Source organism: Vigna unguiculata, chromosome 4 (genome assembly GCF_037176805.1).
Source record: "Vigna unguiculata cultivar grain cowpea cultivar isolate G323 ecotype 2 chromosome 4, ASM3717680v1, whole genome shotgun sequence".
In the NCBI taxonomy this organism is placed as follows: Eukaryota; Viridiplantae; Streptophyta; class Magnoliopsida; order Fabales; family Fabaceae; genus Vigna; species Vigna unguiculata.
The window spans coordinates 28,974,268-29,000,211 of record NC_140795.1 but is presented as its reverse complement, the minus strand read 5'-3'; the positions used below and the strand labels follow the sequence as shown (position 1 = coordinate 29,000,211).

The window sequence follows — 25,944 nt, the reverse complement described above, 5'->3', positions numbered from 1 at the left end:
ATTTCTGACTATTGGCATGGCTTGCCGAAAATAAATTTATATTGATTTAGTAAAGCCAATAAGAAAGTACACGTTGATCAGAACAATTTATGAAACAACATCAAAGTCCACTTTGATTTATGAACAACTTTGTCAGCATTCTTGAAACTCCTATACCTCAAGTAAAACCAACCTTTGATTTGTTTGCCTCAGAAAATTAGATGAACTATATTGGGATTCAAATATAAAAAAGGTGAAGGTTCAATAGCTAACACTCTTTGAAACCTTGGATGTTTTTTTTTTATCAGCAATAACTAATATATAAGTAAAAGAGTGAGACATTACAGATGCCTCAACCCATGTACAAAACTAAAGAAACAAAGGAGATAAAAAATGAACCTATAATACTAAATCTCCTTTTCAACATACAAACCCTCGGGCGATATCTCAAGGGTAAGATGCTGGAGTATTCCTAGAGTTGTGGCTCAGGATAGAGGGTAACACGAGCATTCTTTGAGTTGTGGCTCGGAATAGCGAGTGTTTTCGCATGTGTTCTACAAGTGATGGCTTGTAGGTTGGACAGTAACGATAACTTGAGATTATTAACCAAAGAAGTAGAACATGGATTGCATGGTGGTGGTCGTGTGATATGAGATCAAGGATGAGGATCCTTGGATTGTGTGTGTTTTGTTATATAAATTGATGCATATGTTTTATTCTGTTAGCTCACCCTATCTGCTTGTGTTTGGCGATAATCGTGTATGCGGTACATGGGAGCAGTCGATATTGCAGGTGGATCTGGTGAGGCATAGAGCCAGAGCGGGGCTAGTTGGGAGAGGACTTTCTCAAAGTTTTATATTTTATGAGTTTTTAGAGAATTTGTAATATTTCATATTTCTACTTGTAGACATTATAATTGAGTTTTAAATTTTATGGATTTGAGTTAATTTCGGATGTAATAAAAGTTTTATATTTTCCATGTTTTGGAAAATGGAGCTTAATAAATGAGCATTTAATATTATTATCTTATTTTATTAAGTAAATTCGTAATATTCGGACGGGATGTTACATTTATAATTATGGATTTTATTTTTATTAAATTATGAAGTAATAAATGTTTTAAATTTCTCGCGTTTTTAGGAAATGTTGTTTAATAAATGATGCTGATGTATTATTTCTTTATTTTATTATTTAAATTCGTAATATTTGGTCGAAATGTTACAATGAGCTTCATACGATTGTGTTCTCCTCGCACGATTTGATGTAGGTTTGCTTTTATGTTACTACCGCTGTCTTGAACGACTTTATATGTTTTGCTTTCTGCTATTCCTTCACCATCAGTTGTAGACAACAAAAAAGCGTGTGACTTGGGTGTATTTTCACTCCTCTCTACTGTGATAATTTAGTGCCCGTACTCCTCAACCATTTCGGTAACTTTATAGTATTTCTCACTCAAATCAGTGTAATAGCTAACATGTGAGTAAGGGTTCATATCTAAATCAGCAAAATGGGTTAAGTCTATTTTTGGGTACCCAAAGCAATCGCCTTCATGATGGGCCAAAAAACATTTGAGACCCAACTTTTGTTAAGAGGGGGCTTCTCCCTGCACCTCCAATAATTTCTCCTGTACCCCCAAAATCTACTTTAATTTCATCTTTGCCCATAGTTAAAATCTGAGTTAATGTTTTTTACCGCAGTGCACCCCCAAAATTTCGTGCCTCACCGTACTGCACCCCCAAAAGCAGATTCTCTGCACTCTCTGCACCCCTTGCACATGGAATCTCTTTGACCTTTATTTTATGCACTCTATGCACTCTCTGCGCAGCACTCTCTGCACCCCTCCACACACTCTTCATCCCCTTCTCCCTCTTCTCCCTCTTCTCCCACACAACAGCACCCACCTTCTCCCTTTTCTCCCTCTTCTCCCACACAACAACACCCACGCCATCCTTTTCTCTTCTCCACACACCATTGTTCTCCCCAGCGTCGTCGGCAAGCGCGTTTCTTCTCTTCCCGCCGATTCTCCATTTTTCACGGTACGTGTGTATTTTGATTTTAATTGATTTTAGTTGTAGCTTTGAATGCTGTTGTTTTGTCTTAAACCTGCTTCGAAAATAATGTGGAAGGTGGGTTGTGTTGATGTCTGTGTATTTGAGAGAGGGTTTTCGAGTTTTTTTTTTATTTAGGAAACGGATTATGGAATCCGTTTCCCCTGCTTTTTGTTTTTTTTCTAAACGGATTGTGGAATCCGTTTGGGTAATTTTTTTTTTTTAGGAAACGGATTTTGTAATCCGTTTCCTTTTTATTTATTTTTTTTCAAAAGCGGATTGTGAAATCCGTTTGGTAACTTTTTTTGTTTTTTTTTTGCTAAACGGATTGTGGAATCCGTTTGGGTAATTTTTTACGACCTCTTCATCGCTGGCCTATCAGATTACTATTTGCATCCTTTTTCTGCACTTTTCATATTTTATATCTTTTGAAAAATTAAATAATTATTAATTTAAAGAATGTCAATAAATATTGAGGTTAAAAGAAATTAAGAATTTGGTAGAACAAAAAATAAGAAAAAAAAATGCATTAATTATAGTTAGTAAGAAAAAAATGTAAAAAAGAAAAGTAAGAAAAAAAAATCAAGTAACAATTTCTTTCTACGTAGTGTTCTTTCTCTGCAGTGGCAACGAGACATGTAAGCTTATTATGTATTTGTTAGGTGGTGTATTTAGTAATCACGGATGCATAAAGCAAAAGAATCCGTTTCCTTTTTAATTTTTTTTTTCAAAAACGGATTGTGAAATCCGTTTGGTAACTTTTTTTTTTTGGAAACGGATTGTGGATTCCGTTTCCTTTTCTTTTTTTTTCAAAAAAATCTGTTTTTTTTTTGGAAACGGAGTGTGTAATCCGTTTCGTGTTTATGAAACGGATTCTGTAATCCGTTTCATAAAAAAATTTGAATTTTTTTATGAAACGGATTACAGAATCCGTTTCATAACACTGTGAAATGGATTACAGAATCCGTTTCACAGTGTTATGAAACAGATTCTGTAATCCGTTTCCCATAAATTTTGATTTTTTTGGAGAAACAGCTTTTGTATTCCGTTTGGTAAAAGTTTGAAACGCGTTATATAGTTTATGAAATGGAAAACAAATTTCCGTTTCACTTCACAAGCAAACAGAAAAAAAAACTTTAGCTAGTAAGAAGCTGGTAAGAAGGCTAACCTAAATGGGAAAAGACAACGCAGTTAACCAAAACGACCTTCTTTCAAACAACCACCAATCAAATAACCTTCGATCACAATAAACACAATGCTAAAGACAACGACAGAATAAAAAACATTCCTTAAAAAAAAATGTGATACAAACCAGAGGGACCACCACCGACAATGAACGAATGAATGAGGGACAAAAAATCTCAGGGACCATGGACCACATAGAAGAGAATGAGAGCAAGAAAGCACCAGACAAGAAACGAAACGCAACGCGAGCACAAAATAGTTGGGGGTGTAGGAGGTTGGTGACGCAGTAAATGAAATTTACTGCGTCCTAACGACTTTCACCCACTCTGATAAATAAGGGTATAAGAGTCTTTTTTGAGGGTACAGAAGAAGTGTTGGAGGTGCAGGGAGAAGACCCCTTGTTAAGAGAGTCACTAACGTAAGACACGCTTCTTGGGCTATTATTATAGAGATATAGTTTGAATTGATATTTTATTCTTGGATTGCAGTAGTATAAATATACAGATTGGTAACGTAAATTGGAAAGAATCAGGGAACAAACTCCACCAATTTAGCACTAACAATTAACCTAAATAAAGGGAAAATCTGATATATAAAATCTGACTAATAAAAACTCATTAGTATAATTTAAAACTAATTATTATAATTGATATCCTCCTGCAAGTTGGACGATCTGGAAGAGAGAGGCAACTTGGACAGTAATGAATCAAACCGAGGGTGAAGTAGAGGCTTTGTGAGTATATCAGCAAGTTGATCATCAGTAGATACAAAGGATACCCAAAACTTGCCTTTTTGAACATTTTCACGAACAAAATGATAGGCTAAGGCTATATGTTTCATCCGAGAGTGGAAAACAGGATTGGCGCTGAGACTTGTGGCACCAAGATTGTCACAATATATAACCGGGTTGGCTGTGGGGATGTGACCAAGTTCAGTGAACAAGGATAGGACCCATAGAAGCTCACTGGCCGTGTCAGCCAAGGCTTTGTATTCTGCTTCGGTTGAGGAACGAGCAACAGAGCGTTGTTTCCGAGAGCTCCAAGAGATGGGAGTGCGACCGAGATATAACAAGTAACCAGTGGTGGAGATATAATCATCCTTATCACCCGCCCAATCTGCATCTGAGTAAGCATGAAAGGTTAGCGGAGCAGTTGCCGAGATGAAGATGCCTTTGTTGCAAGAACCCGCCAAATAACGGAGCACCCGTTTGAGGGCAGACCAATGCGTCGTTCTTGGATGTTGCATGAATTGCGCAAGTTTGTTGTTGCTGAAGGCGATGTCCGGGCGAGTAAGACTTAAGTATTGAAGACTTCCTACGAGGGTGCGATACTCAGTTGGGGAAGGTAGGAGATCACCAGAATCCTTGAGTAAGGGAGCACTGGCGGACAGGGGAGTGGAGGATGATTTTGTGTTAGCCATGCCTGATTTGTGGAGAAGATCAGTTATGTATTTCCTTTGTGAAAGAAACAGTCCTGTAGCGGAACGAATTACTTCGACGCCTAAGAAATAGGTGAGACATCCAAGGTCTTTCAGCGAAAATCGAGCAGCAAGGGTGGAAATAAGGTTGGATAACTCAGTAGGGGAACTCCCAGTGATAATGATATCATCAACATATACTAATAAATATAGTGTGGAACCAGATTTTTGAGAGATAAAGAGAGATGCATCAGCAGTTGAGTTGACAAAGCCAAGAGAAAGTAGAAACACTCGAAGCTCCGTATACCAGGCGCGTGGTGCTTGCTTTAGCCCATAGAGTGCCTTTTTGAGGCGGCAAACATGATCAGGGAAACTTTTGTTGACAAAACCAGGGGGCTGGAGCATGAATACTTCCTCTTTGAGCGTCCCTTGAAGAAATGCATTGTTGACATCAAGTTGGCGGATGGACCACCCTTGATGAACTGCAAGTGTGAGGACAGTGCGTATGGTGACCGGTTTAACAACCGGACTGAATGTCTCGGTATAGTCCCAACCAGGGCGTTGGTGAAAACCTTTGGCGACTAGCCGAGCCTTGTACCGATCAATCGAGCCATCCGGGTGTCGTTTGATTCGAAAGACCCATTTGCAACCAATCAAATTTTGAGTAGAGGACCGACTGACAAGGTCCCAAGTGCGATTGCGATGTAAGGCGTCAAACTCAGTTTGCATAGCGGAGCGCCAATCAGGGTCACGAAGAGCTTGGGTGAAGGTGTTGGGCTCAAGTGGAGAAGAGGGATGGACATGGAGGTTAAGCTTTTTGAGGGGTTTGACAATGTTGTTTTTAGACCGAGTAATGATACCACCTCCATCAGTTTGGGGTCTGTTGGTAGGGTTGGCATCGGGTTGGGATGGTGGCACAAAACATGGTGGGGATGGTGGTGAGGTTGGAGGGGATTCAGAGTGTCCAGGGGAGGGTTGGACCAGAGGTGGGGAGTTGGTGAAGGATGAAGAGGAAGGTGCAGCCGAGACCTCCTCCGGTGGGTTTAGGGTAGTACTGTTCATGGGTTGGTTTATAGGATGGAGTATGGAGAGCTGAAGTTGGCCTGTTGGTTGCTCTGTTGGTTGCTCTGCACTCGGCCTGGCTTGAGGTATTAGGGAGCTGTACGGAAATTCAGATTCAACAAACTTGACATGGCGAGAGGTGTAGATCCTTCCTGTGGTGGGATCGAGACACAAGTAAGCATGTTGATCAGCCGAGTAACCTACAAAAATACACATAGCAGACTTTGGTGCAAGTTTATGGTTAGCATAGGGTTTAATCCAGGGAAAACACAAACAACCAAAACACTTTAACTTATGATAATCCGGGTTAATTTTGAGTAATTTGGCATAAGGGGATTGGTACCCAAGAATTGGTGTTGGGAGACGGTTTATGAGATAGGCTGTCGTTGTCATGGCGTGAGGCCAATATGTGAGGGGCAAGCCTGAGTGGTGGAGAAGAGAGAGACCGGTTTCGGCAATGTGTCGATTCCGGCGTTCTGAAATTCCATTATGTTCAGGTGTATGAGGTGGGGTGGTGTGATGACTTATTCCATGAGTGCTTAAAAAAGAACGAAGACTAATATATTCGCCACCATTATCCGTGTAAAGAATTTTGATATTGTGATGAAAAAAATTTTCAACCAGCGATTTAAATTTGGGAAACAGAGTTTGCACATCAGATTTGCGTTTTAGCGGATATAGCCAAATATAGCGAGTAAAATGATCAACAAACATGCAATAGTACCGAAGACCATCAATTGATAAAACAGGGGAAGTCCATACATCAGAGAAAATTATTTCCAAAGGATAAGATGATTTAAGAGTGGATTCATGAAAAGGAAGTTTATGACTTTTGCTAATTTGACATGAGTTGCAATCTGATTGCTGGAATTTAGGTGAACCCAAAGAAAAATGCTGTTGAATAAATGTAAAGATAGAAGTGGAAGGATGCCCAAGTCTATGGTGCCATGAAGCAGAGGAGGTGGTGCGGGCAGAGTGGACGGACGGAGAGTTGGCTGGCCAGAGATAGAGTCCATCCACACATAAGCCGTTATAGGTGGTTTGACCCGTCTGCAGGTTCTTCACATGGAAAGAGTTTGGCAAGAAAACAACAGCAGAGTTAGTTTGTTTGGTAAGCTGAGAGACAGAAATGATTTTCTGTTGCATGGAAGGAACGCACAAAGCATGTGAGAGGGATAAATCATTAAGTAAAAGTGTTCCAGAATGAGAGATGTTTAAACCTGAACCGTTACCCATAAACAGTGAGTCCGGACCCGTGTACGGATGATGAAGCGCTAGATTCGCAAGATCATTTGTGACATGATGGGTCGCTCCACTGTCAGCCAGAAAATTAGTTGGAGATGTGCCAGCAGTTGCAGTATGGACCTGAACCTGTCCAGGGGTAGCAGAAGAGGAACGAGGAAGCGGTGGGACACTAGGGTGCTGCTGTTTGAAGGTAAGACACTGAGACAGAACATGACCCTTGACATTGCACCATTGGCAGCGACCAAGAAATGGTTTGCGATTGCCAGGGCGTGAAGTTGAGGATGCAGAAAATTGCCCAGACCGAGTTTTGTCATAATGGTTGGGTCGAGCATGTGCATGCAAGGCTGTCATGGGAGCAGGAACCTGCCGTTGAGCAGCAACAAGAGAGAGTTCATGAATGAGAAGCTTCTCGAGAAGGTCATCAAAAAAAAAATGGCAGTGTCCCTTGCATTGACGCCATCAATGACAGCTCTATAGCCGTCGTCGAGGCCACGTAAGACATGGTCAGTCATGTCTTCAACGGAGACAAGAGAGCCAAGTGATGCAAGGAGATCAGCAGTTTGCTTCAGAGAATGCATGTAGGTGGTGATGGATTGGGTACCTTTGGATGCCGTGTGGAGACGCTCTTTCAACTGTCGAAGGTGACTGCGGGATGCCTTGGCATAGGTGCGTTGGAGAAGAGTCCAAAGATCATGGGATGTCGTTGTTTGAGACACCAAGGAGGCCACTTCAGGGGATAGAGTGGTGAGGAGAGCACCATATATAAGACGGTCTTGGCGACGCCAAGTTTGATGAGCAGGATTCGAAATTGTCACTGGAGGGTCATCAGTGGTGGAGACCGTTGTCGTTGGCGCAGGAAAGGATCCATCGGGATATTTGAGAAGATCATGGCCATCAAGGAGAGCTTCAACTTGAAGTTTCCAGGTAAGGTAATTGGAGGGAAGAAGCCTAGTGACACTGCTGAGAGTGATGCAAGTGAAGGGTTTAGAGGGCTCATAAGGGTTTCTAATGGAGGAGTTTTCGGTGGCCATGAGAGGGAAAAAAAAAGGAAGAAAAAGAAAAGAAAGGAAGGAGCGGTGTCCTGTGCTGGAAAAGTAAGGAATGAGAGGATCGTGTATTATTCTGATACCATATAGAGATATAGTTTGAATTGATATTTTATTCTTGGATTGCAGTAGTATAAATATACAGATTGGTAACGTAAATTGGAAAGAATCAGGGAACAAACTCCACCAATTTAGCACTAACAATTAACCTAAATAAAGGGAAAATCTGATATATAAAATCTGACTAATAAAAACTCATTAGTATAATTTAAAACTAATTATTATAATTGATAATTATGACCATTTGAACCCCTGATCCTCTCCAACATTTCAAATTGTGCTTTACCTGACACAACATTTTGCATTCTTATGCTTGTATGCTGCTTGTGCCCGCTACCCTGGTTATCCTGCATGATCGTTTCCTTTTTTAGTGATTCATTGTTGTCCCCGAAAGAGGTGTGTGTTTGTCTCACGCGCGTCTGAATGTCATCGTTGTTCACCAGTTGCTTCCTCTCTGATACATTCGAAACATCATCGTTGTCTTGTGATAACTCGAAATTATCCCAACTCGCTCAGTCTGAATCAGATGAATCTAGGAGGACATTTCCAGTAAACGAGTTAGAAGAGGATTCATCTTTTGCATTATTTTCAAAGGCTCTGCATGTGCATTTCAGAGGTTGTAGAGAAGACGTTTCTTACCTTATCGAAATCTGATAAATTATCCCATTGATTTTGATCTTTCTTCTAACATTTACTACTGACTCAACGGGTAGACGTATGCAAAATCTCGCAAACTCAGTTGTTCCTCCTCAACTGTATCTTTATCTATCTTTATTAATTTCCCTATCAATCCAATCACCTTTTCGAAACACTCCCATCCCCATAAGGAAATCGGAATACCCCCTGCATCGGACCCATATCCTTTTGTTGCCTATACTCGTGTGGTTACTCCAAGCGGTGATAGATTCAAACATTGTTGACAACCACTCATGGTTCTCCTTTACGACTTTTCCAACACTATCTTCCCCTTCTGGTGTGAGAAGCATGGCATTATCACCCAAATATCTAATGTGTATGAACTCCAGGCCATTTAAAATAAAACTTTCTCTGATTTCTCCGATGTTGCTCATGTCATGAACCCTTCCAATATAGCTTCTTTGAAGCCAATCCTTCTCTTCCACCGACACTTTTATGTCAACATTGTCCCATTTCCTTACGCTGATATCATTAGTCGTTCCTTCCTTTACCACTTAAGCATGAATTTGTACAATTTTCCTTTTCCATACTTTATTAGAACTCAGAGATTTCTTACCCTTGCAATCACCTTTTTCTATAGGCATTCTTCTTTCTGTTAATGGCACATCATTAGTACATTGATACTTTGGCTGATTTACGTGGATCTTCATATTACCAATCCAAATGTTGTCCAGTTGCTTCTCCAAAGTTGACGGATTAGATACTCCATGATATATCACGAAGCCAGACCTTTGGCCCTCTGATTCAGTCTCTTATATATGAAAATGTCTTGTACCTTTCCCCATTTCTGAAAAATCCTCCACATTTCATATTCCCCATGATTGGATGGAAAATGAGAAAAGAAAAGTACATTGACATTCGTTTGAAAAGAAAAAAGGCGATTCTCAAAAGTACCACTATAAGAAAATTATTATATAATGACCAATTTTAGTAATAAAAAATATGTTAAAGACCAATTTTCTAATTATAGACCAATATTTTTGTAGCCAAAACCTTAGTAGTTAATGTTAGTGACTGTAACGTCCTATTTAATTAATAAACGTAATTAAAGAAACGCCACACACAAATGATACTATATAGCAATCTTGGGGTCCTTAACCCAACCCCTACAAATTAGGCACACCACGATGCCGAAAGATTACAGGATAACGGTTTGACTAAAAGTATATAAATCCGAGAACAACGAATACATGGGCCATAGCCCTAATGAAAAGCCCAACAGAAACTAAAGTCCAATCCACGCGGACTATGCAGCGGAATTACCATCTCCCTGTTGTCCGTGGATCTTCCTCGTCTCTGCTCACACCAACAAGTTGATGATCATCGCAAAAGAGAGTACCACACAGCAGAACACACAACAACAAAGTAGGGTAAGCTAGAGCATAAAATCATTTCATCAATGGATTCAGATACATTTCACAGTCCAATATACATACATCACACAAGCATGTTACGACCTTCCAAACAATACACTACGACTCAACTCGACTCATCCGGATATATATATAACTTGGTCGGATTCAGCGGATGCTTGCACTTGTGGTGGATACCTCTGCTCACCCCCGAGCTATGTGTTACAAGTGTTATAATGAATCAATATTCCCTCACCACAAGGTTAGCCCTTAATGAATCTCGGGCCTCCTGCTACTCTCACCACAAGAGTCAGTCCGCTCTAGGTGAGACTAACTGACCCCTTAGAGTGTCAGGATGCAACCTTACCTTGAATCCTTACCTAGTTATACAGATGGGGCACCACCATGGACACCCACTAACAGGAGCCATGGAATTACGTCCCGACCACTGAAGCGCGACCCTGAAAGTCTCACCTAGAGACTCCAAGAAATTATGCACTGACACATAACAACCATATTCACACAGCTAAAGAATATTTACCATGCATAGATATACATTAATCGTACCAACCTTTAAAGCCAAAGCCTTTCATGTTCCAGGCTCAACCCATTTCAACTCATCATAAACCATCCATGCTCATAGGATCTCAACTCATCACATTTTCGTGCCACTTTAACAATAACCAACTCATTTAGTTCACATGCCAACTTTCATACCAGACCCATCATCTACAATTCATGATTCAAGCCAAGCATACATAATACTCCATTATATACAGGTTTCTCATCATAACATTCCTACCCAAACCAATACCAACCATCCAAGAATGAATAAACACCCAAATAGCGTATTGCCTCGCCCAGTCCCTCGTTTAGGCTGAAGGGTCTCACTCAGGCGAGACGTGCTCGCCTAGGCGAGGGCTCGAGGAAGCATCTAGAGAACATCATGGGATCTCACTTAGGCGAGACCCCTCTCGCCTGGGCGAGGTGTTCGCTCGCTCAAAAAATTTGAGTGGGTCGCCTGGGCGACCTTTCGCGCAATAGGGTTTGGGTGAGTCCCTGTTCATCTCGCCTAGGCGAGACTGGCTCGCTTGGGCGAGATTAGCAGGTCTCGCCACTGTTTTCCTGCAACAGTTACCCACGCTAGTCCAAACCACGAATATTCATACATTCACAGTTATAACAACATCACACCAGCCACAAGACCTCAACACAACAGTTCCATAACAAGACAAAGACGAAATACAAGAGTGAGCTAGAGCTTCCCTACCTGGAAGAAGTTAGCGGAGACCTCGACGGCACGACTACGAGCACTGCAACTCTAAGTATGAACTAGAGAGCTAAAAACAGCAGAGAATTGGGTAGGAAGATGTACTTATGCGGAGTAGGAATTGGGTTTGAAGTTAGCTCAAAGTGGACCTTAGGACGAACCCTAGCAGAGCGTTCTGTGCGGGAAAGGAGAGCTGACGGCTGCTGAGTTTTCTGCAAGAGTGGAAAGTGTGAGTTAGGGCAACCTGAAACCGATTTTATCAATTGGGCCCGCCCTAGGCCTAATTACAAGGAACAACCCCTTTACTTTAGGGCAGAAAATAATAAGCCAAATTTAATGGGCCTTATAGTGACCAATTTAAAAATTAATTATTTTGGTAGTCAAAACCTTGGTAGCTAATGTTAGTGACTAATTTAGAAACCAATCCATAATTAAATCTATTTTAATTATTAACTTAAAGACCAATTATAATTTTTTTGGAACTATTTTAGTTGCCAATAATTTTTAGTTTTTAAATTGGCACATAAATTAGTCACTATATAATGCTTAATTATTTTTTGTCACTAAAATTGGTCATTATTCAAAGAGTTTCTTATAGTGTATTACGACTTTATAAATTAGATACTTCATTGATAAGTATCAATAAAGTATCCTAAAGTATGAGACACGGATACGTGTCGGACACGGATAGATGACCCAAGTTGAAGTATCAGTGCATCATAGATTTACACAAAAAAATTACAAAATTTATTTATTTTTATCAAATTTATTTTATACTTATTAACATTTCTTATTTCAATAATTAACAAAATTATTTTATAGTTTAATAAAAAAATTTCTATAATAAAAAAATATAGGCATGTGATACATGCATGTATTTCTAGTGATAAAAAAAATGATAAAAGAAAAGTTTAAAAACTATAATTAAATAAAAATTATATTTAAAGAGACGAGACGTTGTAGATAAATCAAGAATAAATTAATTGTGTATTATATATAACTTTTATAACCTCTTTGTATTAAAATATTCATTTTAATTTAACTTTGTGCTTTAAAATTATAAAATCATCCTTACAAAATTTTTTTTTTTCATTAAAACAAACTTGATTTCTTCTTTTATAAATTGTTTTCTATTAAACATACAAAAAAATTTAAAATTGTAAAATCCGATCTATAATAATTCAAATTTATATTACTTGAAGTCTATTTAAATTGATTTTTTCGAAATTCAAATCAATTTTTTTTTTATTTTAAATTCAATCTATTTAATTGAATTTCAATCATATTTAGATCAATATTTTTAGGATTTTGAAAACTCAAAATAAAAGTGTCTCTAAGTCAAGTCAATGAGATTAAGGACAAGATCAACCCAAATTGACCTAGGTTAAAGGTCGAGTAGAGTTAGTGTGAGCCACAAGTTGAGTTGAATAACCTGGTTTGAAGGTTGGGCTGAGTCGACCTAGGATGAACATCAATTTTAGTATAACTTAGTTGAAAGTCGATCCAAGTTGGGTCATGCTAAAGGTTGACTTGAGTCGGGCCAAGACGAAGGTCGATTTGAGTTGGTATAAGACAAGCGTTGATCTGAGTTTGGTCGGGCTGAGGTATATCTAAGTCAGGGGCCAAAGGTCAATTTGAGTCGGATAAAGCTGGAGGTTGAGCCGAGGCGGGCTAGGCTGAAAGTCAAGCCAAGTTTGTTGGGCTAGGGTCGAGTTAGGTCATTCTAGACGGAAGGTTGAGTTATGTCAACTTGGACGAAAGGTCGAACTAGGTCAACCTGGGCGGAAGGTCGAGCTTAGTCAACCTAGACGAAAGGTCGAGTTGGATTGGCGTAGAAAAAAGGTCAAGTCGTGTCAATCTAAGCCGAATGTTATGTCAATTCGGCCCAGGCCGAAGGTTGTGCATTCAGCCCCTGTTGAAGGTCAAGTAGAGGTGGTTTAGGACGAAGGTCAAGTCGAGTCGATTTGGATTATTAAATGTTCCTCACACTACAAAAAATATTGATTTTACCATGGCTTTAGTATCGGAGGTTACAGTAACCTCTACTAATAAATAAAGTAACAGAGATTTTCTCAGACCTCTGGTAAACAAAAGGGGTTTATGCGAAACCCTCGTAAATTTTGTGATTTTTTAATAGTGCAGAATAAATATCATTTTCTTTTCTTTTAATTGAAGATCTACACTCCAAACCTTCATCTGCCTCACACAGCCTCTAAGATAACCCTTCTTCCACTATGTAATAAACCTTTCCAATCCCCCTCTCATCCATGCTATTCCATGGCAAGGGTTCGCTAATTCGACATCACAAGCAACTAATCGTTGAAATGGCTTAGCGCTAGGGTTCATTGCAACGACGAATCGACGAAGAACATGTAGTTCGACTCAGACGAAGAAGGTGAGGAGGAAGACGAAGAGAGATTCCAGCGGTAGTGTCGGTCACGCAAAGGTGGTGGCGCAGGACACGTTGGAGCTCGGTGGAGGCTGCCATAGCTCCGACAACGATGGTGAAAGAGGTGAACAATTAACGCTTGTCTTGGCATGAGTGTTGGTTTTATGTGAAAATGTGAATGTAAATCGAGATGTGAGTGATGAATGGTGCTTGTGTTGAACGAGAGTGATGAATCCCTTCCCATGGTTTGTGTGTCGGTGCTTGTGACACGAGGGTAATGGTGAATGAAGGTGAATGTGATGATTTAGCTGTGTGAGTGATGGAGAGCCTGAAAATGTGACTCCCTTGCCATGTCAGCGTGTGTCTATGCCATATAACATAATTTTCAGTTTGCAAAATTTTTCTTATGGTTTCATGGTTTCATTTGTTATTATTTGATATAAATTGAGTTTAATTTTTAGATTTCCAGGATTTGAAAAACTCAGCCAACCTAGTCTTCCATGTTGTCACCAATAAGAAAACTTATACTCCGATGCACACCTGATTTGCCATCAACTCTATTAATTCAACAATTGTTGAGGTTAGGGTGTTACACCAATATGATTGGTCTAGAGAAGTAAATGATGTTTTCAAGAAGTTCTTTCTCTAACTCTTGCTCTGCTTGTATATGTTTTTGTCTATAAATGATTGAAGAGTCTATCTTGATAAATTCTTTGATAAGAACTTATAGGAGAAAAATTTAGGAAGTAAAATGAAATAAACTTTTCTATATAAGTTATAATGAGCTTGCCTACCAGTTAAAATAAGCTCTTTGCAGAGCTAATGTGAGAAAACTTTTATAAAGAAAGTTATCTGCATAAGCTAATTTAATCGTTCTTTCTTATTTTATTTCTGGAGTGCCGAGAGAGAAAGGAATTGAGAATGCAACCTCAAATTCTTTAGTTTGGATAAGCAACCTCAAATAACCTCAAAAGTTTGGATTATTTTTTTGTTTTTTAGTTTGATACAGGAGATGCATGCCTAAAGACAATATTTTTTAAGCAAAAAGTATATATACTAAACTACTAATTTTATGATTAATGTGCAGGAAAATCCAGATTGATGACTACATAACACACAACTTGTCATTTGATGACATTAATAAAGCTTTCGATCTCATGAAGGAAGGAAGTGTTTGCGTTGTGTTATCCACATGCCAAGATAATACTTTTAGTTTCTTTCTTTATTTTTTTCTAAAATAGTGAAAGTTATTGTAGAAATCAGTACCCCATAAAATGTAGAAACTTCTTTGCATAGTTATCATTGAACATTGATAAGAGTTAAATCTTGTATTACCAATATTGATCATGCTAATCATATGCTATGCTACTTTTTGTCTTCACTCAACCATAAAAATTTATATATGATAAAGAATGTGACATTGTTTTAAAGTCTTGCATAACACATAATAAACGTTTGTTTTTATATCATTAATATTGTAAAATATTTTTAAATATATGAAATATATTTTAATGTAAAATGAAACAATTTAAAATGTAATATAAGTGGTTTAAAAGAGAGTAATTTAAGATAATGTGGAGAGATATTTTTTAGTGTTGAGAATGTCTGTTTTAGAGAGTGAAGAGTGTTATTTAGGTTGAAAGTTCTACTTTTGAGAAAAAAAATTAGATACATAATTTTATAGTGCATGTTAGAAGAGAAAGGTTGCTTATTTTATAAATCTTTGTGGAATATTTCAGTGGATACTAGAGAATAGGGTCAACAAATCACTTGGTTTGATTTTAGAAAGTGAGATTGTTTTGCTTTATATATTAAACTGGAGTTACACAACATCATTCACTGTTAGTATTTTTTAGACAAAAATGGCCTATGGGACGACATTTGACAGGTTGACCAAAATATTTTCACAATGTTTATCATCTGATTTTCATCCCAAAAAATTTTCCATATGCAAGTTTAAATAGTATCTTTTCCTTGTCATCTACTTTAATACATTCACTTTATGACTATCCATTTATTTCTTCCTTTTCTTTCCTTTTTTTTTCCAGAGTTTTGTGAATCTTAGAGTATTAAATTTTGATAAGTGCAAATGTATAACACAAATACCAGATATACACCATTGCACCAGTGATGAACGGGAAAGTTTCTATCCTTCAAGGTATTCTCTACCTCTCTCCCTTTTGCAATATCATTTAATTGTTGATTCTGTGATGAAAAATTGCTTGGACTTAATCCATAAATGAGCTTTAATCAAATAATATAAAGAAACGAGTTCTAACAATTATGGTACATCCTAGCCAATCTAGCTTCTGTGTGAAATGAAAGAATTGAAATAATATATCAACTTGGATGTTACTTTGTACTTGTTGCCTTAGTGTTGCGATCCAATGAGTTATTTACGTATTTGATGATTTTAGGATCAATAATATATGATTATCATGTCCTTTGTTATAGAGAATTACTTAATCTCAAGTGAACATAGTCTTAAAAACTTAAAATGTGTGTAGGATGTTATTTGGAAAGGGCAGATAACTGCTTTTGGCACCAGGGCCTATAACTGCTTTTGGCACTGGTTTTTTTTAACTGAGGCCTATAACTGCTTTTGGCACCAGTTTTTGTGTGAACCGAGGCCTATAAGTTGTCTTTAATTTCAAAATTGCCACCGCACCGTTATATGCTTCGGTTCCTCGCCAACCGAGACATATAGGGCGAGGTAAAAACGCAATTCTGATGAATGAAAATAAATTTATTTTGTTACCTTTGAGTATTAGAACATCAATTAGTCTGTTGTAGAAGTCAATACCAGCATGGTTGGCTTCTCCGAATATTCCCTCTGTTTAAAGTCATGCATACCATGAATCTATGATACATTCTTAGTTGGAATATTAATTTATTTCAATTTTATAATGCATAGGAGCATACTTGGTAGAATTCTTGCCCATGATATAGATAGCCGGTAGCTGTTTACTCCCAAAGCTTCCATTAGATCTATATCTTCCTGTGTTTTAAACCACAATGAACTAAAATTATAAAAGTTATAATAGGTTTTATCATGAATTGAAATGTAAAACATTTTGTTAATGTTTAAAACTATATAATTGTTATTTTTAAGATATACTTTAGATATTCAAAAAATATTCTTTTTGTTATAAGTTCAGTCATAATCTAATTTATATACTAAAAGCATTTATCATAAAAATTTTCTATAGTGTAATACTATTTATCATATATATATATATATATATATATATATATATATATATATATATATTACAACAAAAATCACTTTAGACAACAATATAAAATTATGATATAAATTATAAAAACCGTGGTCTAAAGATTAGACCACAATTTTTTAGGGGTGATATAGGTGAGTGTAGCTATAGGTAATAGATAACGGTTTTTAGTATGACAATATTTTTAAAACCGTTGCTTAAAATTCTCACAATAAACAACAATTTTACATGTTGATTTTATACCTTACCTATGTTTTTAGACCACATTTTTACTAGTTTTGCCCACATAGTTTAAAGAAACAATTATATAATCATGGACTTTCATGATATTTATACATCATTTATAAAAATGTTGTTTATTATATGTTTAGGCTACATTTATTTAGCCGTTGTCTATTTTAGTGTGGTCTAAACTATAAATTGTTGTACTGATATATATATATATATATATATATATATATTACTTGCTCAATTTGATTATTAATACAACAATTTCTTATTTTTCAGTTGTGAAAATTGTTGATTGTTTTCGGCATTTGATGTCTTTTTGATCCACATTTGACAGGAAAAAAGAATGAATCCTTGGAAACCCAAATAAATTAATAAATCACAATTAGATTCCTTTGAAAAAACATATGGTTGTAAAGTTAACAATAACAAAGTGTGTATAACTACAACATATATGATAACTGTGGTTTGCTAGTAGTTTTTTGTGATACAATCTAGTTGTGAGGTTTTTAATTTGAGACTTTTATAGTAACAAGTAGGAGTAAAGTTTTATCATTAAGGATTTATAATTCTTTATCCTCTGCATTTTTCTTTATAATGTTGCAATTTATCTTTCATTGTAAGGGGACCCTTATATTGGTCTATTGGATTATATTGTTCATTAATTTGTAATAATTGTGATTGTTATTGTGCATATATATATATATATATATATATTTGATTATCTTGATTGACTTGTTTATCTAATGTTAGTTATGGAGAAAAAGTTGAGCGAATGAGTGTGGAGGAGTTTGAACGGGGCAAGCTCTGGTTATGCGATACTTTTTCTCTCATAAGGTAAGTCCATTACAAGGATCTCAGCTGGTAGTTGTAACTTATGGCATGCCACATTCAAATATTTGTACAATCATTCTCACATTTTTAGACTGCTGTTATGTTTTATACATTTGTTTAGTTGATTTAGTTTACCAGTTTCCTTTACAGTTGTATGTAATTAAAACATGATTATGCATGCTATGATTAGTGGTCCAGTTGATTCTTTATTTATTTAAAAATAGAAATGGTTAAATCTTTCTAAATTGATATTGAAGTAGGCAATAGCAACTTCTTTAGTGCATTTGGCTCATTTATTAGAACAACTTTAAATTGAAAGTTATATGATGGCGCATTAAAACTATAGCAAGGGAATGTATTTTTTTTAATCATAATAAAAAACTTTCTCCTTTTTAATCATGAAGCCATATTGTTGTATAATAGGTAAATATATTTTTGCCTTGACTATTGTGCTAAAATGCTAGTTTCCTTACACTGCAGAAGATGATCAGGGATTATGATGAAACTTATCTTCTCACAAACCCTTCAGATTGTGCTACCAAAATGAACCACTCAAAACTAGATAGAAAATTTATAGTGAGAAAAGCCAAGACTTCATTAACTTCATTGTACTGCAAATTTTTTTTTCTGTTTGGCATAAACTTCAGTCCCCATGGTAACTCATTTTTTGTGGCAAATGGCAGGGTAACTGGTGAATACACACCAACAGATAACAAGAGACCAACTAATAGAAGGAAATAGCAGTGAGACAAATCATTTTTCAGTAGGCTTGTATAGTGGTCGACAACAACTACGTCCTAAAATGAACTTAACTTCTGATACTAGGATTGTGTCTAAAACATGGCCATAGTGTCTTCATTGGAGTGTCAAAGGGTTAGATTGAATCTTAGCATGGGTTGTGAAAACTGATTGTATAATATCATTGTTTTGGCTTTCATTATTTGAAAATCTTGAATCTTGTAGCTGTCCTCTTATACGTGTTAGGCTTACATCTTTAATTTTGAAGTTCTGCTTTTTAATCCTTCTATAGAGATACGAATTTTAATTGATGTCTAATAGACATAAAGTTTTATGTTTTATAAGGTGTTGATTGTAACATCCCATCAGGATATTACGACTTTAATAAAAATAAAATAATTAATTAATTACACAATAATTAATTATGCCTCAATTCCTAAAACACAGGGAAATTTAAAATTTTTAACATCGTATAATAGAACATCGTCTCATAGCTCATAAAGTGAAATAATGTTCCAGAGTCTCTCAAAAGTTTACATATCATTTAAAAATCCAAAACTAATAAACATAGTAATAAAAATCCCATGATCATCCCCTCTCCGTAGCTAAGCCTCACCAGCTCCACCTGCATCATCACATGCTCACGTGTATCGCGTAAACGATCATCGCCAAACACAAGCAGATAAGGTGAGCTAACAGAAAAAAACATATAAAAATATACCAAACACACATATACATGTATAACAGATAAAACATTTTATCAATAACACAACTCTTCCTATATACTGCATGACCACAACCATATATAATATTCTTTCCTTTCCCACAACGCTTGCTCCATTCCCATCATATGGCCACTACCATGTACAACGATACACCTCGTGGAAGACTCGTTACCTTCCCTCTACATGGCCAACACCATGTATAGTAAAGTGTATCAGGGAACCTCGTCCCATTCTTTCACACGGCCACAACCATGTTAACAGTCTTCTACGTCTCCTATTAGTATCTCAAAGCGCCTTGCTGCCACACCTATCGGCCACAACCGATAGAGCACGTGCGGAAACCATGCTACGGATCACACACCGTAACGCTAGGTGGAGTTCCCAAATACGAACATAGTCCGCAACGTCCCAGGACTACCAAACTCGTCAGTAACTCACTGAGGAGGGCAATCCAGTTGGACCCATCCGTACTGGCCACAAGCAGCACATCACACCGACAGACTCGCCAACCCGAGCCATAACTCAAGGTTCCTCGTGTTCATCCGCTATCCCGAGCCACAACTCAAGGGAAGTCATTCTGGGCCACAACTTATAGAATGCCACGTGCTTAACCCCTATCCTGAGCCACAACTCAAAGATACGTTCCGGGCCACAACCCATGGAACACCAGCAAGCTCACCATTGAGATATCTTAGGAGCCTTGTAGATCCCACACCATCATTCAAACCCAATCAACCCAATACTATATTTTGCTCCTAAACCTATCATCCAACCCTCCCTAGTCTTAACATTTCATCTCTCGCCTAAGTATACCAGTCCACCTCGCTTAGGCTAGATTGCCTCGCCTGAGCGAGTGCCATTCACGAAACCAACCATGAACTCTCGCTTAGGTGAGTCCTACTCGCTTGGGCGAAATCACCTTTCGCCCAAGACTCTCCTCTCTCGCTTGGGCTGCGAGTGAAACTCCCATCAGAATGCTCTTCGATCTCTTGCTTAGGTGAGAGACTCTCGCCTGAGCGAGACGCGGTTTCGCCTAAGAAACAAACCTCGCCTACGTGAGTTGCGCAACCAACACACTCGAGACACCCACGGATTCTCGCTTGGGCGAGTCATACTCGCCTAAGCGAGTTGGTCTGTCGCCCAAAAGCAATTCCCCTCGCCTGAGCGAGCTGCTCGAGTAGAGGAAGATTTATGGGTCCCTGCATGTCTCGCCTGAGCGAGAATTGCAGGTTTTGGCACTGATTCACGCACACACATTCTGCACCAGAACCCAAATATACTCCCAAAATATACCAATCCAATTTGATCACATTACACCATCAAAACAACATTCTTTAGACACATTAGAGACCCAAAATCCCAAAATTGCACAACAACAGCACCCTCAAATACAGAATACCCATCATATTCATGTAATTAGGTAAAAATCCCAATAAAATAGCACCCAAATACCCAAACCCCTAATTCACCTCATAGGGAGCACGAAAATTCATGGCATAGCATCATCACAATCATGCAAAATTTACCAAACATACAATTTACAGGTTTAGCTCTCCTAACCTGAAAAATCCCTTGCTTAACTTCTGAAATTGGGGAAATTCCTTTGACCACCAAGGCTTGTCTTATCACCACTTCAATTACCCCTATCTAATTCTCTATTTTACCTTGAATTCGTGCACCTCTCAGAGCTCTCTGAAAACAGCCTCTCAAAACCCTTTTCCACTCTCAAATTTTTCCTTTTAAAGGCCTTAATGCTAGGTCAATGCAAAAAAAAAACGGGAATATGATTAAATTTGAGTTTTATTGCTTTTCAAGGGCCATGACTTGATTGTTTCTCAGCTCCACCTATTCATATTCAGCCCACAGCTAAAGTTTAAGCCAAAAAGAGTTAAATTTGACTCCCCAATTGCTAACACACATAATTCAAGCATTATCTCATACACAAATATGGCCCAACATACTATTACAACAATAATAACAAAAATACACACAATTGGCATACATAGGACTCAAACCCAAGTCCTCTCACACAATCAAAGTACTCTCAACCATATGAGCTAGCACTTTTCCACGTTATACATAACAGAATTTAATGTCATAAATGCACTACCTTCCCGCATATTAATTAATTAATTAAAGTCTGCGGATCTTACATTGATGTTCTTTTATGAACCTTCTGCAGGCTGAGAATCTTGCTGACTTCTATGAATATTGCAAGGGATTGGAACTTGCCAGGAATTTCTAGCTTCCAACACTGAGACAGGTTCATGATAGTTTTTGCTAACTAATATTGTACTTGAATTTGAATTTGAATTCGTATATTTGTTATACTTTGATATACATTTAGTCATCTATATATAATTTGTCAATTTGATGAGTTTATATCTATTTATGTATAATTTCATTAAATATAGATTAAAAAAATAGAATAAATGTAAATAATTGTGATTGAAAAAATATATATGAATACATAAATGATAAATGAGTAAAAATATAATAATAATAATTTAAAAATCTATGGTACTTTACGGAGGTTTTGAAACCTATAGTATTTTACGAAGGTTTTGAAGCCCAGGGTATTTTAGGGAGTTTTGAAACCCATGGTATTTTATGGGGGTTCTGAAACCTATGTTATTTTATGGAGGTTCTAAAACCCATAGTATTTTGTGGAGGTTTCAGAATCCACGATATTTTATGGAGGTTTCAAAATTCATGGTAATTAACCGGGGGTTTTAAAACCTATGTTAAATACAAGAGGATAAAAAACCTCTGTTATTGATTGGTACTTCCTGGGGTTCGTAAAATCCCCGACTAACACATTCCCCAGGGATGGTTTAGCGGGAGAAATCAAAATCCCGGGTAAATAATTTAGTAGAGGTTTTAACCTTGGGTAATGTAAAAATAAACCTCTGTTAAAAATATTTTTTCTTGTAGTTTCACTAGCCTTTAAGTAACTATTAAATACAAAAAGGTATTATAACAAATAATATTCAATTTGTAATTTTACTATAAGATTGCTTTTATGCAATTTGAAATAAATATGTAAACGAATAGAAGACATTTTTAATTTAATATGACTAAAGTTATTTTTTAATTGTTTTATACTATCAGGTTAATTAAGTTTAATTTAGTGGGGAAAATAAATGGACATTCTTTATGGTTATTTTGGCTTATATTTGAAAAGATTTGGTGTGTGGAATTATATCAATCAATTACAATACCCCTTTTCTTTAATGGTCTTGTTAAAGAGCTTGAAAAAGAAGAAGACAACTTAATTAAAACAAGAAGGAATTGAAACGAATGTGCCACACATGCCGAGATACAAAACTTAAAGACTAAAGTTATTGATAAATGGTTAGAGAATGCAAACATTGATTTAGAAGATATGAATCGTTTGCCGAGAGAGTAAAAAAGTTGAACGTTTTTTAGTATTGTCCAAATTGGATTTGGCGATACCGTTTAGGAAAAAAGTTGACAAATAAAAAAGCAGAAGTTGAAAATATCATTCAAGAAGGTAGAAAATATATGCAACTTGAACGCATTACCTCAATTCCTTCAAACATTTTTTATATTCTCACAGAAAAATGTATGAATTTCGATAGAAGAAAATCTGCTATTGATCAACTCATGAAAGCAGTGAAAGATGATGAGGTTGCCATTATTGGATTGTATGGGATGGGGGTTGTGGTTAAACCACATTAGCAATGGAAGTTAAGAAGATAGCAGAAGCTTTACATATTTTTGACAGAGTTCTAAGTATTCAAGAAAAAATTGGAAGTTCGTTATACCTTTCCAGAAAACCAAGAAATGGAGAGCGTCCAAGGTTTATGCATGAAATTGACCCAGGATACAAAGATTCTTATGATTCTAAATGATGTGTGGTAGAAGTTTGATTTTGGTCACATAGGGATTCCCTCCTCTGAATACTATAAAGGCTGCAATATTCTTATTACTACTAAATCGAAAGAAGTTTGTATTTTAATGAATTGTCAAAAAAAATTTATCTACCACTCTTAACTGATGAAAAAGTGTGGACTCTCTTCCAAAACAAAACACTTATATTTAAAGACACTCCTAAAACCATCAAGCATTTGGCAATATCAATGTCAAATGAATATAAAAGATTGTCTATTGCCATTGTATACTACAAGAATATGCATTGAACTGCAAATTCTTTGATGTTCTGATGTTATGATTGAGTGTAAGTTTATGATTTTTTTTCTACTATTTTGTTTTAGGCTTTCAATTTCACCACATATTGATTTTTGGGTATTTTTTAAGGCGCATAACCGGAAGTGATTGGGAGTTGAGTGGTTTATAAAATTGTGTGAAAATATTGATGAGGAAAATTGTTTTTAACGAGGGGAAGAAAGTTTCAGATGTTTGAAATTGAGTTTTGGGATGCATACTTGTTTAAATTGAAGAGTTTATTTGTCCACTTTCCCATTGGAGCCCAATCATTTTAGTTATGTAATTACATCCACATATCCTCTCTTCCAAATTGTTGAAACTTCTTTCACATTAAGTTATGGGAATCTTATATATGTCGACAAAATTTCAACATAGGATTGACCTCAATGGAGGAGAAGAGCACTGGATGATTAGACATGTGCCTCATCTACATTTTGTCACGAAAGATCGTGGTTTGCTAATGATCCAGAAAGTAGCTAAAATTTTATCTTCGCGTTTGCAGAGGTGTGCTTTTTATCTTATTTAATCTTCACGTTTGCATATTGTTTTTGGGATTATATTTGGGCATGCAAGAAGTTTGCCTCTGCTTTGATTTTTGGTATTTTGATGGAAATGTGATGTTCATGCCATTGTGAAATGATGTACATGTTGATAAAAGGTGATTGGATGTGCTCAATTGGTTGGAGTGTACACTATTTCCTGCCCCTTTTGTTTGAGTATCTTAAAATAATGTGGAGTGTTAAAATTTCAAAAGAAGTGGTTGTTTTATGTTTATAAATGGGTCATCAACACACCACAAATTTTTGTCGCGACTTTTTGAAATTTTCATGACTATTATGTAGGAAAAACTTTCATATCCATAGCTCATTCTTAGCATTTCCTATAAGGATGTCCTCATTTGGATTGATCACTAGTTTTTCGGAATAAGTTTTTGCTGAGATTGTAATTTGATCTATTTAAAGTCACAATGGACTTAATTTTATGTTTGCAATTTCAGTTCTAAATGAATTAAATGATATCCTGAATTGTGGATTGGATTGGATGCAGGTTCTGCTATTGCACGTGTTCTAGGATGCGTTGGAAGCAAATTCTTCATTTCAAATTTAACACGTATTTGCGTCGGCCAAGCCCACACAAGGCCAATGCTAACAATTATAGTGCAAATTATTTACGTCGACTAAACCCAACAAGGCTGACGCTAACGTGCATGGGCTTGACCCACACATACGAATTTATTATTGTATTTTTTATATGTTTTTGTCGATTGAGCTGACGATAAGTAAGAAGCAAATGTGCGTCCCCATTTAGCCGACGCAAACGAGTTTTGCATCCAGGAAATAGGCGTGGTCCATGTGGCCGTCGCGACAAGATCATCTTCTTATCGTCGGTTTTGTGCTTGTGACGTCCATTTTTGGCCGACGAAAAAAGCCTACATTCTTGTAGTGGTAGTTATTGCTACTAGCTTGAAGGAAAACGAAAAGGTGTTATGGCGTGCTGCGGTGAATAAATTGAGAAGTTCTAAGCCAATCAATATTCAAAAAGGTTTACGAGATCCCTATTAGTGTTTATAGTTGAGCTACGATAATCTAGATATTGAAGAATGCAGGTACAATATAGCTTTCTGTCCAAAATGTTTTGGGGTTAAGCATGTCATGAACTTTGCTAAACAGTGTACTAAAGTGAAAGTGCACTAAACACCTTTTACAAAATATCCTACAAATTTTGTAACTAATAATACCATGAATGCAAGTACGATATATTAGCATTATTAAGATTGAATGCAAGTACGATATAGCTTTGGGTCTATCCCTCCAAGTTCAAATTCTCAATATTTAAACCTTCCATAAAGCAGAGTAGAGAGTTAATGGCTTGTTTTCTTTTTCCAGGCCTTAGACCCTCGTTGTCTGGAAGTTACTTTGAATCTTGACAAATCTAAGTTGAGTTTGGTGCCACTTAAGGACACAGTTTCCTAGTGCTTATTTTTCCCATACATACGATTCTAACACAAAATTTTTCTTAAGGAAAACCAAGTTCTAAGTCACTCAAACCATCAAACATTAGTAATAAGAGCTTGCTTGGTTTGGGAAAATATTTGCGAATCTCATTCTCTATTTTCATTTATAATTACATAAACATCCCCTTATTTTTGTGTTCATGTCTTCAAATATAATGCATGAAGTAGGGCCAATAAAGGTCTATTTGGTTCGACAAAAAGTTTCTATTTCTACTTTTTACAAATAAAAC

The 25,944-nt window shown here is 36.7% G+C and overlaps 1 long non-coding RNA gene and 1 pseudogene across 8 annotated transcripts; both read left to right on the top strand.

The window, feature by feature from the left end:
* The first annotated feature begins 13,507 nt into the window (after positions 1–13,507).
* On the top strand, positions 13,508–25,316 carry LOC114181971 (uncharacterized). Of its 8 annotated transcripts, none has more exons than XR_014994538.1 (8): positions 13,508–13,872; positions 14,836–15,906; positions 17,966–18,049; positions 18,527–18,654; positions 18,730–18,919; positions 21,692–21,772; positions 24,076–24,204; positions 24,748–25,316. It is a non-coding gene; the product is annotated as an uncharacterized LOC114181971 (long non-coding RNA). The 8 variants fall into 8 exon arrangements; XR_014994539.1 differs by having other exon boundaries at positions 13,511–13,872; positions 18,730–18,789; XR_003603977.2 differs by having other exon boundaries at positions 13,512–13,872; positions 18,527–18,622.
* Positions 21,789–24,066, top strand: LOC146886981 (putative disease resistance protein At1g61310; annotated as a pseudogene).
* Positions 25,317–25,944: the final 628 nt, after the last annotated feature.